Genomic DNA, 23087 nt, shown 5'->3' with positions numbered 1-23087 from the left:
AGAAACCAAGTTGATGTCATTACAGTGGAAGCATTCAACATCCCCGAGACCAAAAAAGCAAGGCAGGTCCGCAGCAATGTCAAAGTCATGCTAACCGTCTTCTTTGACTCCAGTTCATCATGAGTACACACCACATGGCAGAACCATCACTAAGGGGTACTACCAAGAGGTTCTGCGATGCAAACGGCCGGACCTGTGGACAGCAGGCAATTGGCAGCTCCATCATGATAACGCACCTGCCCATTCTTCACATTTGATATGGAGTTTCCTGGCCAAACAAAACACACCTGTGAGTCCTCAGGCTCCCTACTTTCCCGACATGGCTCCATATGACTTCTGGCTTTTCCCCAAGCTGAAAATGTCCCTGAAAGGAGCCAGATTTCAGTCAAGAGAAGACATCACGCAAAATGCGACGGACCATTTGCAAGCAATCTCAAAAGAGGCATTCCAGATCTGCTTCTGACAGTGGCAGCACCATTGGAAGAAGCGTGTGGCAGCCCAAGGGGACTACTTTGAAGGAGATTAGTTTAAGATTGTTGTATCTGAATACGGGTATTTTTTTTATGAATAAAGGTCTGATACTTTTTGAACGGCCCTCGTATACAGTATATAGTTATTTGGTTAGTTAGTAGCTTTCCATTCACATTGGATATTACTCCTAACTGGTAAGCATTCAAGCTAAAATGCTGTACCACATCATTTTTAATTGCGCACTGCTAAACTGAACAGGGAAACGCTTCAGGTAAGCATATAATATATACTTTTGATAATTTTAAAATGTCTAATTAATACAAATAGTACTGTCAGCAAATACAGCACCTGCTTAAAAAGATGATACCAAATTTTCAGTTTTGCATGGGCAACACATTTCTTAAGATAATTAGCTTACCATCCACCTCTCTTAAGAATAATATTTTATTATTAATCCCCTAATAGTATTTTCATTACAAAGAGCTGTATGTGAGTTGAACATCTGGATTTTGAAACTATTTCCTAAAGAACACAATAACATCCATGTTTTTAAAATCATGCTCTGAAATTAATGTTGTTGAAGAGTTTGAGTTAGATAGTATTTTGGTTTGTTGCACAATCTAATCTAATCTAAGGGCTCCTTTTAGTAAGCTGTGATAGCGTTTTTAGCGCATGCAGGATTTTAGCGTGCGCTAAACCCGCACTACGCGGCTAGAACTAACACCAGCTCAATGCTGACGTTAAGGACTAGCGCGCACGGCAATTCAGCGTGCACTAAGTGAGCTCTAAAACCGTTATTGCAGCTTAGTAAAAGGAGCCCTAAGGCTAGGCTTTATATACTGAGTCATCATTCTAAGAAAGCTCGACTCAGTTTACAGTACTTAACTTAACAAATAGAAACCATATGGAATAATGGTGAAATTTCAAAAAAGTTAATTTTCAAAGTGGTAAGCAAATAAGGTGGTTTTTAAAGATTTACGAAAAAAATTTAAGCGAACCAGAACTCCTTAAAATAAACGGAAGATCATTCTAAAGTTGAGAGAACTTAAAAACCAAAGATTGACTAAAAAATCTTGATTCCTTTAACCCTTTCAGGACCATAAGGATCGTAGGCCAATTTTTGTGGTTTTGACGACATTTTTATGGTAAAAAGGGCTTGCAGATGCCAAAAAATTGATTTTTTTTTGTGAAATATCATTATTTTTATTTAAAAAATCACACTTCTGGCTTATGGACAGTGTGGCAAGTGAATCTTCTAGTCAATCTAGCAACGACGCTAATGAATGAATGTCGGAACCAGTTTGTTTACATAAAGGCAGTATCATATGGAATCCGTACATATCAAATTTAGAACTGTAGACTATCCCAATCAAAATTTATAGGATTTTAAAGTTATGGGACAAATATGTCCCTTGGTCCTGAAAGGGTTAATTCCTTTTCTAGAAGTAAGGGAGAGTTTAAATCGTTGAATGCCTCTTGCAAAAGAGAATCTGTAAACATTCCAAGATAAAGGAATAAGAGGAGTAAAGATACCAAATAGGATTTTGAAAGCAACACAAGCACATTTAAATTGAACTCTAAAATAAACTGGAAGCCAATGAAGACTACAAAACAGTTTCCAAAATTTTAAGGAGACAATGAAACATATAGAGCAGACAATAGTGTCCTAAGATTCAGGCTCCTGCTGCTTAAACCAAACTGACTGGGTTGGATACCTACATTCACTGGCCCTTAACTGAGCAGTGCCATTGCTTATCAGCACTAACCACCCATGTGGAATCCAGGCACTGCAGGGGCAGTGCAGAAATGGAGTCGGGGAACAGTCAGAAGTTATAAGGGACAGTGTCAGATAGGATTGCAGAAAACTCATAAGAACATAAGAATAGCCTTACTGGGTCAGGTCAGACCAAAGGTCCATCAAGCCCAGTAGCCCAGTGGCCAATTCAGGTTACTAGTACCTGGCCCAAACTCAAAGAGTAGCAACAAAGCAGACTACCAATCCAGGGCACACAGTGGCTTTCCCCCCATGTCTTTCTAAATAACAGACTATGGATTTTTCCTCCAGGAAATTGTCCAAACCTTTCTTAAAACCAGCTACATCCATTCTTACCACAACCTCTGTCAATGCGTTCCAGAGCTTAACTATTCTCCGAGTGAAAAATAATTTCCTCTTATTGGTTTTAAAAGTATTTCCCTGTAACTTCAAGTGTCCCCTAGTCTGTAATTTTTGATGGAGTGAAAAAGCGATCCACTTGTACCTGTTCTACTCCACTCATTCTATCCTAAGTTTGACTGCTTAGATATGTGGGTACCAGCACTGAATATCAACCAATACCCACATAACTTCTAGGTTGCTGACTGATGCTCTGATTCCCTAAACTAGGGGTTCTTAACCTGTTTTGGTTCCCACACCTCACAAACTGATCAATGAAACCCTTGCACCCTGTACCTAAATCATGTGTGCATTAATGACTACTGACATCTACATTTTCACTCTGTCTAGAAAGCTTCATTAAATTGCCTCATATTTTAAGACCTTTCTCTGTGCCTCATTTGACTTCCAGCATCTCTTAAGGGTGCAGGCACCATTGGTTAAGAACCCCTACCCTAAATTCTAACCTCCCAATCATAAACAGAGAAACATGAAGGCAGATAAAGACCAAATGGCCCATCAAGTCTGTCCATCCACAGCATTCACTATGTTCTCCTCTCCCTAAGAGATCCCAGATGCCTGTCCGACACTTTCTTGAATTCAGACACAGTCTTTGTCTCCACCACCACTACATGGAGACTATTCCACACATCTACAGTCTTTCTGTAAAAACTAGTATTTCTTTAGATTACTCCAGAGCCTATCACCTCTTAATACCATTACAGCCTGTTGCATGCTCCTCTATAATATTACCAAAACCCAAACTCTCCTCTCTGAATATATTACCAAAACCCTTACCGAAACTCTCATCACTTCACACTTAGACTACTGCAATGTATTTCTCTCAGGTCTCCCTTGCATCCATCTCTCACCCCTTCAATCCATTCAAAATGCTTCTGCATAACTCTTATTCTGTGAGAGCCACTATGCTCACATTACCCCTCTCATCAAGTCACTTCATTGGCTCCCCATCCATTTCAGAATGCCGTTCAAACTCCTCTTACTGACTTACAAGTGCATTTACTCTGTAACCCCTCAATTTCTCTCCTCATTTATCTCCTCCTATGCTCCCCATCCCATGAACTCTATTCATCAGGTAAGTCCTTCTTATCTGTACCCTTTTCCGCATCTCTCCTGCAGTGATAGATAGGTTGCTGGGGCCGCTGAGCTGCAGCAATCAGCTCAGCGGCCCCTTTTTCAGCACTTATACCTGTTTTGACTTGGTCTAAGTCAAAACGTATAAGTGCCGACTAGGCAACCTGCCTAAAGTTTTGGTTATACCTGCTGTACGTCTAGGTTGGCTCACCGCCTGCCCTTTCCCCTCCTCTAAAAAATGCCTCTTTTGGTTCTATGCGTTTAGAGGCAGGGGAAAGGCCTAAGCTGGTTTTAGATACGTCTAAAACCAGCTTTAATTATGGGTACTTGGACAATCAGGCTTTTTGATCGTCCAAGTGCCCATTTAGGCCACTTTTTAGACTTTTTTTTTTTTTTGGATTATGAGCCCCCTAGTGTTTAAGCCCGTTACATTAACGGGTGCTAGAGTAGATGTCTGTCTGTCTGGGGTTTTTTTTTCTTTGTCTCTCTCTCCTTGGACGCTGTCTGTCTGTCATTCTTTCTGTCTGTGTTTCTCCCTGCCCCCCCCTGTCTGTCTTTCTTTCTGTCTGTCTCCCTGGCCCCCTGCCTGCCTGTATTTCTCTGTTGTGCCATGTCTCTCCGTGGCTCCCTTCTGTTCCCCCCTCCCAGAGCAAAGCATGATTACTGTCTGCCCCCAGCACACCTCTCCCCCCAAAGCAACCCCCTTTCCCTCTCCCCCTTGCCCCCTGTTGTGCCATGCCTACCTGCTCTGTGGCCCCTTCTGTTCCCCCCTCCTAGAACAAAGCATGATCACTGTTTGCGATCGCGTCAGAGGGAACGTGCTACCGAAGTGGAGAGCAGCCTGCGAGGTTCGCTACAGCCAGCCGGCGAACCTCAGCAGGCTGCTTTGAAGAGGAGCGGCAGTGGTTGGTGAGTGAGGGCGGGAGGGGGAGTCGCCGGCATGTTCCCTGCCTCTGTGTTCGAAAATGGAATTCAGCACGGACCCAGACACCACGGTAACATGCCGTCCTAAGTGTGCATGCGCGCTTAGGGTTTTATTATATAGGATTGCTGGCCTGGCTGGTGTATTTCATACTGAGCACTTCACATAAATTTATCAAGATTTATTCAAATATTTAAGACACAGTGAGAGTTTTCTCTGGCATTGAATATCCAGGATCTAATTTAACTGGAATGCGCTACCGGAGGAAGTGATCAGGCAGAGTACGGTACAGGGATGCAAACAGGGATTGGACGGATTCCTGAGGGATAAAGGGATCGTGGGATACTGAGAGAGGTATCCAGGTAAAAAGTATAGAAACCCAACCAGGTCGTGCATGTGCAAGACCGGAGGGTTAGGACTTCGATGGGAAGATAGGACTTAAATGGGAAAACCAAGGTGGCAAGGGGCCCCTTCTGGTGATTCAGACAGGTCGTGACCTGTTTGGGCCGCCGCGGGAGCGGACTGCTGGGCAGGATGGACCTATGGTGTGACCCGGCGGAGGCACTGCTTATGTTCTTATGTTCTTAAGTCAACACTTAAAAAAACTACTGAATGCCACCAATTGGATACTGACTAGAAGCTCTTCATTAGAAGCGTCAACATTATAGTCTTAGTTCATTTTCAGTAGCAGACTATTGCATATTCAGATATTTTATACCTGCTCTTTGTGTAATACTACTTAAACAAATAAGTTATCCTAGTGGTTGAATGCAGCAACTTAGATGGATTCTGCCACACCCTGAAACATTTTTAAACTCACTGACACTAAAATGCATAAAGTTTGTCCTTGTAGCAACTTAGAGGGGTATCCACACAAACACAAAACCTTAAAATAAACCTGTAATAATTCTGTGTAATCCTAAAAAAATGGTCGATAGCATTAAATATGATAATATACTGGTAGGAAAAAGCCCCAGTATAATAAAACAGTGTATGTTGTTCAATTATCAGCTCAAAAATTCCTCCCCAAATATTAACAAATTCTAGTACTGCTAATCTTTTTTTTTTCCTGTCCTTTTCCTGTCCTTTGCATCATATATCTCCTTTTTTCTCTAAATATATATATACATACATATTGCTGCTTCAGAGATAAAAACATATTAGTGTAGCCACAATAGTTTCAAAACAGGTCAGAGCTGCTCAAAAAAAAAAAAATGAAAGACACCTTCTTAAGTAAGCACGATTTAACCAAGAAAAATAGGCTTTTTCATAATTGTCGACTATGGCTTATAAGTTGAAATATATGTGCATAGCAACAGCACACAGATTTTTATTAAACAGGCATCAGGTGGGATTCTTGGAGTAATGTTAGGTTGGGGAAGCCAGTGTGCAATATAGGGCCTTTTATCAAGCTACACTAGAGGTTTTTATTGCAGGCTGTCACAGTTAAATGCTCTGACGCTCATAAAATTATTACGAGCGTTGGAGCACTTACCTCGCTGGCCCGTGCTAAAACCTTCATTAAAGGAGAGATCGTTTGGAATAATTAAACTACCTACATACTTTTGCCATAAAAACTGACAGCAATAAGAGGGTTGTGAGGTTGGGGGGGATTATTTTGCCTAAAAACTTTCATGCAAAAATTAGAAGTATATCATTAGATGCTGTTATCTGCTGTTAACTTAGGTGTTCTCTGGCTGTGGATGTGCTATTTTTACATTTATGTTTATACGCTGTCATTGCTGAATGTGTTATTCCTGAGTTATAATGAACACTTATACAGTATATTAAAAGAAATGACAGCAATAAAAATGAAAGCAAATTTGTGTGGGTACTTTTGAAGATCAATAAACAAAAAAGCAGACATCTAGGTGCCCTTTTACTAAAGCTTAGCATGCACTAACATATTTGGTACATGCTAAGGACCCAATTCTATACAGGGCAAGGAAAAACTTATAAAAATCACAAGAACAATACTGTATATGACAATGTCACTCTAAGCCCATATGATGAAGTTATTTTGGTCACACCTTCAGAAGACAGAGATCACTGGAGAACAACATCATGTTTGGTTAGATCGAAGGAACCAGGCGAAGAGGGCAATCTGTAACCAGTTGGCTGGACATATTGAAAACAACGATGGGGATGATGCTGGAGGACCTTTCTGGACTAGCACAAAACTGATTTCTTTTTAGATTCACAATTCATCAAGTCGCTAGGACTTGACGAGTAAAAGGTACCTAACAATATACTGTATATAAATCAGAATATTAAATATTAAAACAGTATGGAGCCCTATGATAATAATAATAAAAATGTATTTCTTGTATACCGCCATACCAAAAGTTTGAAGTGGTTCACAACAAAGGATAACAAACAGCCAATATTTAAGATAAACAATTAGGGGCTCATAATCGAAAGAGAAAAAACATCCAAAATTCGGCCTAAGTCGGCACTTGGACAACATTTCTCAAAAACGTCCAAGCTCTGATAATAAAACCGGGTTTTGGACGTATTTCAAAACGACCTAGGCCTACATAGTGCCGCTCAACATCCAAAGCTAAACGGGGCGTTTCAGGAGGCGTGTTGAGGGCGGGAGTTGAGCGGGGCATGGGTCGGCTTAGACTTAGTCGTACAGCATGTATAACCGAAAGTTTAACAACAGAGGCTAGACGGAACTTGGACGTTGTGACTTAGACCATGTAAAACATGGTCTAAGTCACAAAAACTCACCCAAACTCACCAGATAAGCACTGAAAACACATAACACAGACCCCCACACTACCCCAGTGATCACCAACCCCCCCCATAAAAAGTTTATTCACAACTTTAAATTTCAGCCTCCAGAGCATCATCACCTGGCCGCCTGGCATAGGAAAGCCTAGTCGTCCAGCCCAGAGGCTTAAGCTGTCTTGGGGGTGGATTAGGGACCCATAGAAAGGAGGACCCATGCCCATAAGCCCCTGTAATCACTGCATTGATAGAGAAACATGTGCACTGCCCTATAGACCCCCCCAAAACCCTGTTTTACTGGCATATAAGTGGCTCCTGCAGCCATAAGGGCTATTGGGGTGGTAGATAAGTGGGTCTAGGGGATTCTGGAGGTGGTTAGGGGGGCTCACCATAACCTATAAGGGAGCTGTAGTGAGGAGAAGCTATGGCACCCTTTTTGTGAAGTTCACAGCAGTGCCCTGTAAGGTACCCCAATGTTTAGGTGGCATGTCTGGGTGTGCAGTCCATCACTTTGCAGATCCCTCCCATGTCCAACAGGGCTTGTTCTAGGCGTTTTGGACTTGGACGGAAAGTTGTATGGAAATGTGGTATAAAGATAGACAATTTAGTGGCTTGGATGATCAGATCGGCAGGACATATAATTAGATGATTTTCGAAAGAAAAAAAAGTTGGACGTGTCTTCGAAAATGTGTCTTAGGCTCTTTTTAACTTTGGACGACTTATGAGATGGATGTAAACGGACTTAGACGTCCCTTTCGATGATGCCCTTCCATGTGCACCTTAGTAAAACAGGGAAAAAGTGTTTAGCACCAGGATTTGTGACAACTTTTAATTTTGAGGATTTACACCATGTAAAAACTGGTGCACATTCTTATGCCTAAATTACTCATGGATCTCCCTTATTCTATAAAACCACATAAAAATTCCAGAAGCATCCCTGATCTGCCCTTGCCCCTACAAGACTGCTCCCTCCCCCTCCCCCTTTTTGGATCCGCATATAAAATTTACACATGGATCTCAGCAACTAAAAATGCATGCCTACATTTTAATAAATGGTAATTAGAACCAATAAATTGATTTCTTAGCAGTACTGATTGGCTTGTTAGTCAATTAAAATTGTACGTGAAACTTAGGTGCATGCTGAAATTTCCACATGGAACTTTTAGCGCCAGATATAGAATTAGGACATAAATACTAAGAAGCCTATAGTTTTTAAATGGGCTTTTTTAATCATTTAGGCCAAGATTCTATAAACATCTAGGGCAGGATTCACTAAACCTCTAACCGTGCACGATCCGTTTCCTATTGAATGCCGGTCAACTGATTCATTAAAGGCCTGCATGCAAATGGGGACGATCGTTAGCACGCCCCCTGCACACACCCTACCCATGGCCAGAGTGATCACCTCTCATTCGCACACCCTGACAGTAGTGACAGGAGAAGCAGCCTCCTGTCACTGCTGTCAGGGCTCAGCCTAGATCTCTTTTGCCTGCTCCCGGACTCTCCTGCTCTCTGCTGCCGTTCCCTGCAGTGCAAGCCGTGATTTTAAAGCGGGCCTGCACTGTGGAGAATGGCAGCAGAGAGCAGGAGAGTCTGGGAGCAGGCAAGAGAGATCTGCATGACTCCCTTCCCGCAGGCCCCGAGCTCTCCTGCCTGCCCTGATCTCTTTTGCCTGCTCCCGGACTATCCTGCTCTCTGCCACTATTCCTTGCAGTGCAAGCCCGTGGTTTTAAAGTGGGCCTTCACTGCAGGGAATAGCGGCAGAAAGTAGGAGAGTCTGGCAAACAGGGAAGAGAGATCGGGCATTGGCCCGACACACCAGCCCTGCTTGACACGGCCCTCGCCCCCTCCCTGCACGGCCCACCCACCCCCAACATGAAAAAAGTTGGGAGCAGGAGGGGTGCTCGGTCCCTCCTGCTCCTAGTCCTCCCACCTTCGGGCCCATCCCTGGTCGGCCCAGGTGGTCGGGCCCGGCCCACCGACCCCGGTACCTTTGCAATAGTTGGGAGCAGGAGGGGTGCCTGGTCCCTCCTGCTTCTTCCGCCAAGGATCGCCATCATCTTTGGGAGCAGGAGGGGTGCACGGACCCTCCTGCTCCTTCCGCCGCAAAAGAAAATCCATCTTCGGGAGCAGGAGGGGTGCTTGGACCATCCTGCTCCTATGATGATCTTCGGGAGCAGGAGTAAAGTCTTCCTACTCCGGATCTCTGGGGCCGCCACCGCCAATAGTGGCCTTAGGCCCCGCCCCGGTGCATCATCTGATGCACGGGCAGAGGCCTAAGACCCTGATTGGCTGATGCGCCTCAGGCTTCTCCCTTTGGAGGGGCCTGGGGCACTTCAACCAATCACCAATCAGGGACTTCCTTAGGGAGGAGTCTAGAGGATCATTCTATATAAATATATATATTTTTAAAAGTACCAAGAACACGTGTAAATGAGGAGAACATCAGAATTTTCATGCACATGTGCTTGCATGTGTGCATAAGACTATATTTCAGCACCAAGCTATTCTATAACATGGTGGTTAAATGCCATGTTGCATAGTTTGAAAGTGGGCGTACACGTGGACAGAGTTTGACTAGATCATAAGCAGTTATGCATGCAAATGACAGAATCCTATAATTGGTTCTTGTTTTATAGAATTCTATGATTTAGGCTAATTTTTCAGCAGTCAAAGCTGAGCATTTAGATCAGCTCTATGGTTGGCATAAGCACCTGTGCTAAAAATATAGGCACAAATTTGATCTGTTAAGCTAATATTCTATCAATAAATGTAGGTGCTTATTTTTCTTGACAGAAAAAGCTCCAAATAGACACTTTCTAGACCACTAACCCCCTCTTTTACTAAGGTGTGCTAACTGATTAGTGCACGCTAATCAAATTAGCGCGCGCTAAATGTTAACACGTCCATAGACTAACATGCACGCGTTAGCATTTAGCGCGTGCTAATCAGTTAGCGCACCTTAGTAAAAGAGGGACTAAATATAAGCACCTATTTATAGAATTGCCTTCAAAAGACCTGATATTTGGTGACTGTGGCTAATTTCTACAGATTTATTTATTTTAAAAATTTCTATACCGTTTAAACCTAAGCGTTTTACATATCTTTACATTCATAATTCAGTGAAACAAAAAAGATCAAACAAATAATCCTCAGCACTATTCATTTAATTATGACTATGCTGGCACCAATGGCGGGGGGGGGGAGGGGAGGGGAATAATACAAAATACGGCAATAAAAATTATCACCAGATAATGTGACACTACTTCTGAAAAAGCACATTGGTTACCGATTTCCTATAGAATCACATATAAAATTGCTTTAATAACTTTTAAAATCCAGCTATCAAACGCACCAATAATTCTTGACCGTCTTCTTATACCGTATACTCCATTTAGGACATTAAGATCAACAGAGCAACATCTTCTCACTATTCCCTCCCTAAAAATTATTGATACAAGGAGGTCTACTATCTTTTCATTCACAGCTCCTCAGCTTTGGAATATCTTACCAAGTTATTTGTGAGGAGATATATCATTAGAAAAATTCAAAGGCTCTCTAAAAAGTTTTCTGTATAAGGATGCCTTCGAGATATAGATAAGACGTTTATTCTAGGTTTAAAATCTTATATTTTATATTTTAATTTCTAATTTCTAATCAGCCTTCATTTGCAGATTCCAATTTTTTATCTTCCCCCTTTTTATTTCTTTTCACACCTCCCCCCCATGATGTGTTACCCATATTTGTTCTCTCTTTGCTTTAATTATTATTTCTTGTATAGCTTTAGTAATTTTTCAGTCTAAAAACAGTACATATCTGTAATTTGAAAAATTTGAACCAGGTTTAATTTTGTAGTATTATCTTTGAGCAGGGCTGATATACTATTCAGTTTATCCATCAGCTGCTCAAATTATGAGGTCTACTTTGGAAGGGGGATTTTAGATGGGGTTGGTGGGTCAGGCTTGGCCCACTTGGCATTTCCCCCTGCCATGAATGCTAACTCTAATTTTGACTGTGTCTCAGAAGCCATTCTTATACCTGATAGATTTAGGAAGGGAATTTGCCGATTTTAGAAGAAAAATTTCCAGATTTGCTCCGAGTAATAAGTTTAGTGGTGCAGATAGAGGAGGAGCTGTGGAATCACATGACCATCTTAGCAGCAGGCAAGCCATGCCCCCCACTTTGCTTTCATTATTGTAGTTTATCCCCTTATCCTTTTGTACCTGTATTGAATTTTGTATGTATATATTATTTTGTAATAACGTACTATATTGTTTTCCCCCCATTTTTAGATTTGTAATACACTTTGAAATATTTGACAATGCGTACACATCCAATTTTAATAAAAACTTGAAACTTGTCCTGAGCGTTGGCACCCCGCCTCCGATCTGCCCCATTCCTCCCCCCACTGCACTCACACATTAACTTACTCCCACCATATCTTTATTACTTTGCCAGCGCGAGCAGCAATTCCAAACCTGCTGCTCGCGCCAGCATTGGCTCTCCCTCTGATGTCAGAGGGAGAGACGGAACCAATGCGGGCAGCAAGTTGGCGATGCTACTCGTGCTGGGAAAGTTAAAAGAGGTACGGGACATTATGGTCTGAGAAGAAGTTGCAGCACTATGTTCAATTTCTATTTGTCATTATTTGTTTTGTTTTGGGGTTTTTTAAACATAGAATCATGCCAAATTCAATATTATTTGTAATACAAATGGGGCAAATATCACCTATTTAATACTAAATAAATACCATTTGTTCAGGGATTTCTATACCATTCAGACTTCTTTGGCATCATTCTTGTTATCTGTAGGAGTGTATGGTGGCTACAGCCTCAGCACCCTGAGGTTGTGGGTTCAGATCCCACACTGCTCCTTGTGATCCTTGGCAAGTCACTTAATCCCTATTGCCTCAGGTAAATTAGATAGAGTGGGAGCCCACCAGGACAGTAAGGGAAAAATGCTTAAGTTTCTGAATAATTTGTAATCCACATAGAATAGAATATGCAGAATATATATTATTTTAAAAAATAAATATCTATTCTTATCCTTTCATTTTGACATCATTAATTTCTTACATCTCAGCAAACTTGCAGTCTCTGAGTTAATAATATCTAAGACGTGGGGACTGAGAAGGATAATGATGACAGAAATGTCATATATTATTATCAAAATCCAAGTGAATGGTGTGCAATATTATTTTTAGTCACAGTTCACTGGAGTTATTTGCAAGAAGTTAGAGTTCATTCACAGCTAATTAGGCATACAAAATGTGCAGTTAAGTAGGTGTTGTGTTAAACAGATGCAAATAAGCCCATGAACAAAAAGAAGAAACATTAAAGGCAGCAGTAAAGCATTATGACGGTTCAAAATAAATTATTATTCAGTTATTTGAATATTGTTCTGTGTGACATTTCATTTACCATAGGGCAAACTGTAACAGATTGAGATAGCTTTTTCATGTTGAATATGTAAACGTTTGCAATACTAGCATATACTGTATACACATATGCACACCTGTTTGTATATGCCAGCATGCCATCTAAGTGTTATTCTGCAAATACTTTCCTAATTTAAATAGCACATATTGGCTAAGGGATGTATACAGGGCAAAGCAAAGGCAGGTCTCCCTCTTATACTTTAAGTTATATGAATATGTTCCACACCTGGGTGCTCACACATAAGCCAGTTCTATGGCTGGCATACACTCTCGTTCCTAAATATTAGGCTCATACATTTTTTTGCAAGTTTTGATGTTTTACCGACATGGTAGACAGCTAAAATCTGAAACAGCAAAGAAACCTTTTACAGAAAGGATGATAGGAGTAAGATATATAACAGCTGCTTCAGTAGCCTGTCCACAGTTGTGGAATGCTTCACCAGAAACTTTAAGACTATGTCACAGTGTAGGACAGCTTAAGAAGTTTCTAAGACATCTTATTGTCTAAGCATTTTGCTGTTGATCAATATTATTGGAGACAGATACAAGCAGTGGCGTACCTAGCATGTGTAACACCTGGGGCCCATCATTTTTTGGCACCGCCCCCCCCATCTGTACAAAAAACATGATTTTTAGTAACAAGCCACACGTCACACATGAGTACCTAGGAAAAGGCAGCATCTTACATACTGCAGTGAGAAGTACAACAGCAATACACCCATTGTAAAACTAAACAAGCCAGACTAGTACAGATCAATCCTGCAGTCAAGCCTAACAGAAAACCATGTCTTTCAAACAAACAGAACACAGAAAACACCTTCGCCTAGTACGGAATGTCATCACAAACTTACCCCTCCCCCTTTTACAAAACTGTAGTGTGGATTTTAGCCATGGTGGTAACAGTTCTGGCGCTCATAGAATTCTGAGCATCAGAGCTGTTACTACCACGTCTGGCGCTAAAAAACGCTCCACAGTTTTGTAAAAAGGGGGGATAAAATAGAAATACATAGACAAAGGTTAAATTGAACTAGCAAGAAGCTGAACTCTGCATACAATGCAATACCACAGAAACAGTGACACATGTCTCCTAAAGCAATAAATAAATAGAAAATTTTTGTTCTACCTTTGTGTTTTCTGGTTTCTACTGTCCTCATCTTCTTGTTACTCTCTTCCTTCCATCCACTGTCTGCCATCTCTCTGCCCCTATATGGCATCTTCTCTCCTTCTATGCCCCTTCCAGAAACTGTATGCCTCCCCCTTCCATCTCTCCTTTCACCCCCATTGGCTGGTATCTGTCTCCTCTCCTTCCCCCCTACTCTGGCATCTCTATCTCTGCTCCCTTCTTCCTGTTCTTCCCTGGTCTTCCTTCTCAATTTATTTTCTGCCTCTGTCTAAATCCTCAATTTCCCTTTTTCACTGTGTCTACCTATAGCTTGCCACCTCTTTCCCTCACCCCTTCCAGTAACTAACTCTATCCTCTTCCCTCAATCCTGCATATGCCCTTTTTTTCTTTCTCTTCCCCACTTCTTTCCAGCATCTGCTCCCCCTTTCCCTCACACTTCCATTCAGCAGCTGTCCTTCCTCTCCCCCACACTTCCATTCAGTGTCTGTTTCCCTCTCCCTACCCCTTCCATCTACTGTTCACCCTCTATTTCGCCCCTTCCATTCACTGCCCTCTGTGCTCTTTCTATCCAGTGTGCACCCTCTCTCTCTCTCTCTTCCATATGGCATCTTCCCTCTTTCTATGTTCCTTCCATAAACTATCTATCCCATGCCCCTTCTCTCCTTTGTACATGATTGATTTCAACTCTGTCACCTCTCCGTTTTTCTCTCTGTGTCACCACCCCCTCCCCTATGCTCTGGCATCTCTCTCTTCTCCTTTCTTTCCTTCCCACCCCACGGTAAGGCATCATCCCTTCCCTGATTCCCGGCATCTCTCCCCTTTCCTTTTCTTCCATCTCTCCCTCCCGCTCCATGCTCTGACATCTCCTCCTTCCTTTCCTCCTTCCTTTTCCCTTGGTCTGGCATATCTTCCTCCTTCCCTCCATGCCCTAGCATCTCTTCTTCCCTCCAAGCCCTGGCATCTCCTTTCATTCCCTCCAGTTGGATATAGCAACACTCTCCCCAATTCTCTCCCCCTCTGCTCCCTTTCCTCCTTCTGTCACCCAAGGCCTGGTGTCCTGAACTTCATCGGGCAGCAGCAGCATTCACAATTCACTGCTGTTGCCCGCTTCAGGCCTTCCTCTCTGTCGAGTCCTGTCTTCATGAAAACAGGAATCCGAAATCAGAGGAACAAACTTTGGTGTGTGTTTTTACCATATTCCCATTTAGCATTTCAAATTAAGCAGATTATTAAACAACATTGGCACATCATGCAATACCATGAAGAGTTTCAAGAATTTCCTCACTTTGCATTCTCTAAAGATCAGAATCTCAAACAAAAATTGGTTCATTCTCAATTTATAAACCAACCTAGGGATGTTCTTGCCATTACGGGTGGGCATAGCCCATGTGGTCATTGCAAAATATGTCAACACAGTGTCACATTACAACAGATGCATATTACCATCAAGAGGAAACACACCCCGGTGGTCTCGGATTGCAATTCTAAACAAGTGGTATATATAATACAATGCCCGTGTGGCTTACTCTATGTAGGGTGCACAATCCACAGTATTAAAATCCGGATAGGTGAGCATGTTAGCAGAATTAGATCAAGCATACAAGAAGCTCTCCTAGTTCAGCACTGGCTCAAATATCAGCATGACCCGGCTGACTTGAAATTTTCAGTATTAGATACTATATCCACCACGAGGGGTGGTGATATAGCAAAACTCCTCTGGAGAAAAGAACAGAAGTGGATATATGAGCTCAATACATTACATCCGCATGGGTTGAACAATGAAATAGAGTGGGTAGCCTTTCTTTAAGGTTTCATTTTTTCAGCTTTCTAATTTTTTTCATTTCAACTCTCTTTATTCACAATGACAGTGGTTCATATACATAAGTATTTTGGATTATATTTTCGTGATTACATCATCACATCCTCATACGGAGTTTTTCCTCCCCCTCTCCTCCGGTTTAAATTTGGCGAGGCGGGCAGCGTTCTCCATTGTTTGGAACATCTGAATGAATTTTGTAAACAGTATGTTATTAGATATATTTTTTGCGCCTCCTTCCTTCCTAATTGCCAGTAAGGAGTTAAAGTTCTCCACAGTGTAGTTGGTTTAAGTAACTGTCTACGCTGGGTGTGTGGTATTGATAGACCTTTTTGTATTTTAGATTGTCTCATGGAAATGTACTACAGCTTACAGCGTATCAAATGAGTGCATCTGGGTCTCCTGAAGCAGACCACGAAACGGGGCCACGTTGAGACCCCTAAAAAGTCTATACTTATAAGATAAGTGCATTATCATTCCAGTGGGATTTTTTGCAATAAGAAAATCAGAAATAACATACATCTACTTTGGAAGTATTAAGACAAGTTTAATAATTTTTACCAGCTCTTGGAGAGTGAGTAGTTAAACAGTAAATGCAATGACTGGACGGTAAACTCTTACCCTAAGAGAGGGTTTTCACCCCCTCTTCAGAGTTTCACTTTTCTGAGCATATTTTACAAAGTGACTTTCACTTTCTTTTTGCTGGTTCATATTACAGTCAGTTCTCGTTTATACAAAAGATAGATGTAGGGCAGAAAGTAAAGAAGGAAAGAAAAACAGCAAATGGATAAGAAAGCCCTGGAAACACAGTTAAGAGCATAGACAGAAGGAAGTGCAACCAGACCTTGGGAAAGAATGATTAGAAAAATAAAATCACCAGACAACAAAGGAAGGGGAAATGATTTTATTTTCAATTTAATGATTGAAATGTATCAGTTTTCAGAACTTATATTTGCTGTCTAAAGTTTGCAATGCTCAGGAATAAATTCAGACTTTTAGTTTGTGGTCCTGTATTTTGTGGCGCTGCCGGTGCCCGTGTATACGCTTGGCCCCCGACAGCGCTCAGAACAGCCTGCGTCCTACGTGCTTCCAGAGAAGGCTGGAAGTCCTGCTGGTCCCACAGTCCAATGAAGAAGCAAAAAGATTCAAAACAGTCAATTTCAAATGAAAATAAAGTCCCACTTTATTGTGGAAATCAATTTTGAACAGGGTTCAGTTCATTCTTTTCCATAAACATAAGAAAAACAGGAAAAAGTAAACTTGAGTTGAAAAAACAAACAACTCACACCTTTCTTGCCGGTGTCACAGGTAAGTCGCTGAATGCAGTCTTAATCGTTCTGCCTTTGGCAAACAGGCAGTAACAAACTATCACACTTCCTTTATAAATAAAGACAGTGTTGTGTCCAAGCCTAGATTAAAGCTGGCTTGGCCCCAACCAACTTAACAGTAGTTGGTGGGGGAGGGGAGTAGCCAAATCCACTAAATTTACTCTGTAAGAAACAGAATGCCACAAATGGCCCCACAATCCCAACCTAGGATATTATGTGGATTCTTCCCCAATAACTACCTCCCAAACACACAATCACAATTGAAGCTTTTCTTGCTTTCAAAAGCCAAAACATAAACTAAACAGTCCAGCGCAATTAAACCTAAGAAAAAGGTTTCCAGTTCCAGGCACCTTGGAAAGAGCTCAGCACTGCTCCATTACTTCTCACAGGTGCAAACAGGTTCCCCAGAAAGAAGCCCAAAAGATTGCTAGCTTGAGCATACAAAAAAGAAAACAACCAGCAATGGTACTTAGCTCTCTTCCATGGGGCAAGCTTCTGTATTCATGGCAGTTTCTATACAGTCCATGGGCTCTGGTTCAGCTAGCTGGTTGGCCTCAGGGTCAGGGGCTGGATCCACCATCTCAACGTCCTGATAGTGGTGAGGCTCAGGAGAGCAGTCCTGTAAGCCTCCTTCCTGGGCTGGCCCAGGGCAGACTAACTGCTTCCTCCTCAGAGCAGCCTCAAGAGCATTGAGGCGACCACGCCCTGTTCTATGAGGGGGAGGGGCAGCCTGCAGCTTCTGCTTACTTCTCACAGGACTTCTAATCAAGTCCTGCAGCTGGGAGTTAGCTGAGTCAGTAGAATGTTTCTGAGGCTGTTCCCGGCTGTTACCCTCATAGTCCTCACCTCCCCAAGGTTCTGCAAACTGGGAACTAAGAGGCAACTCAGAGCCTAACTTTCTATTATGGTTTGCTCTGTCACACTGGTTAGCCCTTTTAACAGCCAGGCTAGGTTTAGGCATAGCCTTTCCTGGCACAAGCCGAGCTTTAGGGCTAGGGTTGTGACAATTTGCATAGGGTTTATCTGTGTTTTGCATGTGTGACCAAGGCAAGGTGTTCTGGGAGAAATGAACACTGAGAAACATACAGTATAATTTAATTTTGTGGTTAACCATTATGTATTGTTGATAAGATTATATTGTGTGTATATATGAAAAATGAATGGAAAAAATTTCATTACAATTAGTACTATCATTATAGGGGCAGTGTCTGGGATGGAGCTTGGGAGAGATCTGGGGTAGAGCTTTTGAGTACCCTCAATCATTTTGAAAAGTTGGTTCCTATGCTTGTGGCTGCAAGACCATGGTCTCTGTTGGCTACTGCTCTTCCTTTTTGATCACTATGCTATTTCAGTGATCTGATCTGTAGCCTCAGGTCCAGGTCACTGAAACAACAAATGGATAAATATGAATATAAAGGGTCTTCACCATGTCAAGAATTTTGAAACTCCAAGTTTTTATTAATAATAGTAATGTTTATTGTATTCTTCTCATTGTGAAGATTGAGAATAATTCAGAACACGGCGGTTCGATTGATATTTGGCCTAAAGAAAAACGATCACGTTAGTCCATATTATCGTTTACTGCATTGGCTGGCATTGGAGGCAAGAATATTATTTAAGTTTTCCAGTATTTGTTTTAAGCTGATCTCAGGAGATTCTCCAATTTATTTGTCTTCTCAATTTGAATTTTACAGACCATCAAGGATCACAAGACGCTCCAACTTATTTACTTATCCTAAACCAAATGGAGTCAGATATAAGACCTTTTTGGAAAGGACCTTAGCATTCCAGGCAGGCAAACTACAATGTTGGCTCGGTGAATGCATCCAACAAGCCATGTCTTATTGCTCTTTTCGTAAACTAGTAAAATCTGCTTTGTTTGATAAATTTATCACTTAACTAGATTGTTTTAAGATTGTAATTTTTAAATCTTTTACTCTGCTTTAACCTCATTATATGTATATGTTTCGCTGACTGTTCAGTTTCTTATGATGTAAACCGCCTAGAACTCTTGGGTAATGGCGGTATAAAAGAATAAATTTAGTTTATTATTATTAATGTTTCTACATTTTGGGAAATACAAATTAATATAGGCAAAGAAAAAAATGCTTCTTAAAGATAAAATGATATCACCAACACAGTTCTGCCCAATTAAAGCAATGTGTTTAACAGTGTCTGACCTGTTCAAAGAAGTATTTCCTTTCTGAACCTTAAATAGTTTTTTTCTCTGAGCTTGACACTATTCAGTGAACATTTTCTCATAGTAATTACTCAGTTCTCAGCACATTCCATTCCAAGAGGTACCAAATTATTTCTGGGAGATTTCAGACCTGCCGATAGCCTTCACCACTATGTAGCACCACATTATAACTCGGTAGAGGGCACCCTTCCTTTTGGGGAACATAGCCTCTGTAAATCCATATCTGCCTACTGTAGTCACAGGATTGGGACACACATGATTTCAAAAAACAATTGCAAAGCACAGGAACTTTAAACATCACCTTGTAATTAGCTTTTCAACATAACACATCTGCTCTTGCAATTATTGGCAGAGATTGTGGTGACAGCATTTAGCATAGCAGCCGGTAAAATCAAGTAGGCTGATAGACCCTGATTATAGCAACAGTGCTCTAAGTTAGGCAGTGGTAGGCATCCTACCACCACCTAACTTAATTGCTTTAATTGGTGATAAATGGCACAGTAATTGTATCGTTTAAAACCAATCAAAAACTGATTTAAAAACAGCCACCGTTCTCCCATCTATGGAGACATTTTATGATGCCTAATGCAGGGGTGCTAACAACTGAAGTGCTGCTAGGCATCAAAAAATGCCTTTGTATTCATGATTCTCATGAAAGGTAGACAACAGAAATATAGGCCTTTAAAACCCCTGGTGCCTAATTTTCATGAAGCCGCAATTAACATAAGAACATAAGAATAGCCTTATTGGGTCAGACCAAAGGTCCATCAAGACCAGTAGCCCATTCTCATGATGGCCAATCCAGGTCACTAGTACCTGGCCAAAACCCAAAGAGTAGCAACATTCCATACCACCGATCCAGGGCAAGAAGTGTCTTGCCCCATGTCTTTCTCAATAACAGACTATGGACTTTTCCTCCAGGAACTTGTCCAAATCTTTCTTAAAACCAGCTATGCTATCTGCTCTTAAAACAACCTCTGTCAAGTTCCTGCTGAACCAGAATGTACGCAGGTAAGGCTAGACTCAGGGCACTGGTCTTTGACCTAAGGGCCGTCGCGCGAGCGGACTGCTGGGCATGATGGACCACTGGTCTGACCCAGCAGTGACAATTCTTATGTTCTTATGTTAATGTGTTCCAGAGCTTAACTATTCTCTGAGTGAAAAAAATATTTCCTCTTATTGGTTTTAAAAAGTATTTCCCTGTAACTTCATCAAGTGTCCCTTAGTCTTTGTAATTTTTGACGGAGTGAAAAATCAATCCACTTGTCATACAGCTGCAATGGGTCACACACTTAGGTAGGGGATGAACAGGTCATGGATGTGCAGGCTATTTTATTGCATACTTTACAGAATACTGGCAGTTATATGCACAGCTGCTGCATTTACGCATGAACTGTTACACCTGCCTTAGGGCATAGGTCACACCATCATTAGTGTGCAACTTTGCTGACAATCTAGTCAATAATAATAAAACCCTAAGCGCGCATGCGCACTTCTACCTACGGGATCCCTGCCTCCGGGATCCGTAGCTCCGTGGCAGTGTTTGACACGTTCAGCGGTTTGTGTGTGGAGAACCCTTTTCCTTTTGGTTTAGTTTCAACGGGCAGCAGTGGTGGCGGACCAAGGGGTGTTTGAAGCGGCGGTAGGCCAGACGGTAGGTAGCAGAAGCGGGGGCTGGTACGGGGGGGTGGGGGGGATGGGACATGCTTCAGCTTCGGTGCTGGAGGGAGGCAGGCAGGCTGGCTTTTTTAAAAAAAAAAATCTTTATTCAATTTAAAGCCAAAAATAAGTGCAACATATTATACAGACATTTTAGGTTTTCTGCTTTAGCGCGGCAGATAGGGAGGGAGGTAGGCTGGTTAGCTTTGGGAGAGGGGTTGGTCAAAGGCTGTAAGGTAGTGAGGGGGACATAGGAAGGAGAACTGGGGGCACTAAGGACATGGGAAGGGGCACTGGGGACACTAAGGACATGGAAGGGGCACTAAGGACATGGGAAGGAGGCACTGAGGGCACTAAGGACATGGGAAGGAGGCACTGGGGGCACTAAGGACATGGGAAGGATGGAGGGAGGAATAGAAAGGGACAATTGTTGGGCCTGAGTGTAGAAAGCGGCCAAGGAGAGAGAGAGACAGAGAGAAAGAAAGACAGACAGCGGAAAAGGAGAGAGAGAGAAAGAAAGAAAGACAGACAGACACATCTACTCTAGCACCTGATAATGTAACGGACTTAAACAATTGTATTCTATAATGACTTTGCTGCACACTTTGGTCTTGATTCTGTATAGTGCGACCAAAGCTGCATGCAGAGATCTTTGCACATTGCCAAACTGCAAGCACAACTTAAATGTTTACCAAGCCAATAAGTGCTAGTCATTGACAACTAACAAGTAATAATTGGCACTAATTGACACTAATTAGAATTTACATGCATAACTTTCTATAAACTGGTGCACATAAATTCTAGTGCACAAATCTCAAAGGGGTGTGCGTCAAGGGAAGGAACATTGACGAGTTGTGGGCTTTCCTAAAAGTTAGGTGCATTTTTGTAGACTATACTGGATCCATGCACAACTTAGGCACAGGTATTTAGACCTCTTTTTCATTGCTCTAAATGGGTGTGCCTAAATATTAGGTTACTAAACATGATTCCATAAATGTGGAGGCATTTTAATGAATCATGCTAATCAGCATTCTTTTTGGTGCCAGAATTTTTAGGCATCATATATAGAATATGGCCCCTTGGGCACTAGAACTGTGGTACCCTAAATAGAATTGTCCTCAATATTTCTTGTTTATGTCTTAGTATGTATAAAATAGACAGTAGATTACTGTTGGAATTCACAGATATTTTGTGTACTAATCACGCTGGGTATCCCTAATACAGTGTAACTTCGGTTTGCGAGTAACCCGGTTTGCGAGTTCAAGTTTTAAGTTTCAAGTTTTATTAATTCTTGATAAATCGCCTATTTAGAGCAAAACACTTAGCAAACTTTTGTCTCGCAAAGCGAGCATGTTCCGATACACGAGCACCTCCCCCCGCTCTAACCGGCATCACACCCCCCCGAACTGGCATCGCAACCCCCCCCACCCCCCGCCACGAGAACTGCATCGCACCCCCATGCTGGAAGCGGCATCTGCCCTCCCAAACATGCTCCTTACCCCTTCTGCTGCTTGTGCGAGTGAAAGAAAACTCCCGCCTCTTGCTCAAGGCCCAGCCCAGGCAAGAGGCGGGAGTTTTCTTTCACTCGCACAAGCAGCAGAAGGGGTAAGGAGCATGTTTGGGAGGGCAGATGCCGCTTCCAGCACGGGGGTGCAATGCGGTTCTCGCAGGGGGACGTTCGTGAGGGGGGGTTGCGATGCCGGTTAGAGCAGGGGGGAGGGGGTGATGGAGCAGTGCCGGTAGCCTCGGGGGGGGGGGGGGGGAGGAGGTAGAACGAATCAAAGCGAGTTTCCATTCATTCCTATGGGGAAACTCGCTTTTGATATACAAATAACTTGGTTTACGAGCATGCTTCTGGAAAGAATTATGCTCGTAAACCAAGGTTCCACTGTACTAATACAATGAAGTAAATACTTATGATAATGTTTTAATAAAATTTACAGCTTGAGTTTGAGCTTCTTTCACTTTAATTTAGCAACCTTAAAACTGTGACAATTTTATTGCAAATTCCATGGACTGGAATACTTCTGCTGACCTTAGCTGATGCTGTATGATGGTATAACTATTAAATTAGCTAAATTAAAGATATAAAACAAGAGTTGTATAGTTGGTTTGATAATGGCTTTCAAATCTGAAGAGTCCTTCTGGGAA

Source organism: Geotrypetes seraphini, chromosome 1 (genome assembly GCF_902459505.1).
Source record: "Geotrypetes seraphini chromosome 1, aGeoSer1.1, whole genome shotgun sequence".
NCBI lineage: Eukaryota > Metazoa > Chordata > Amphibia > Gymnophiona > Dermophiidae > Geotrypetes > Geotrypetes seraphini.
Note: the sequence above shows the minus strand (reverse complement) of the source record.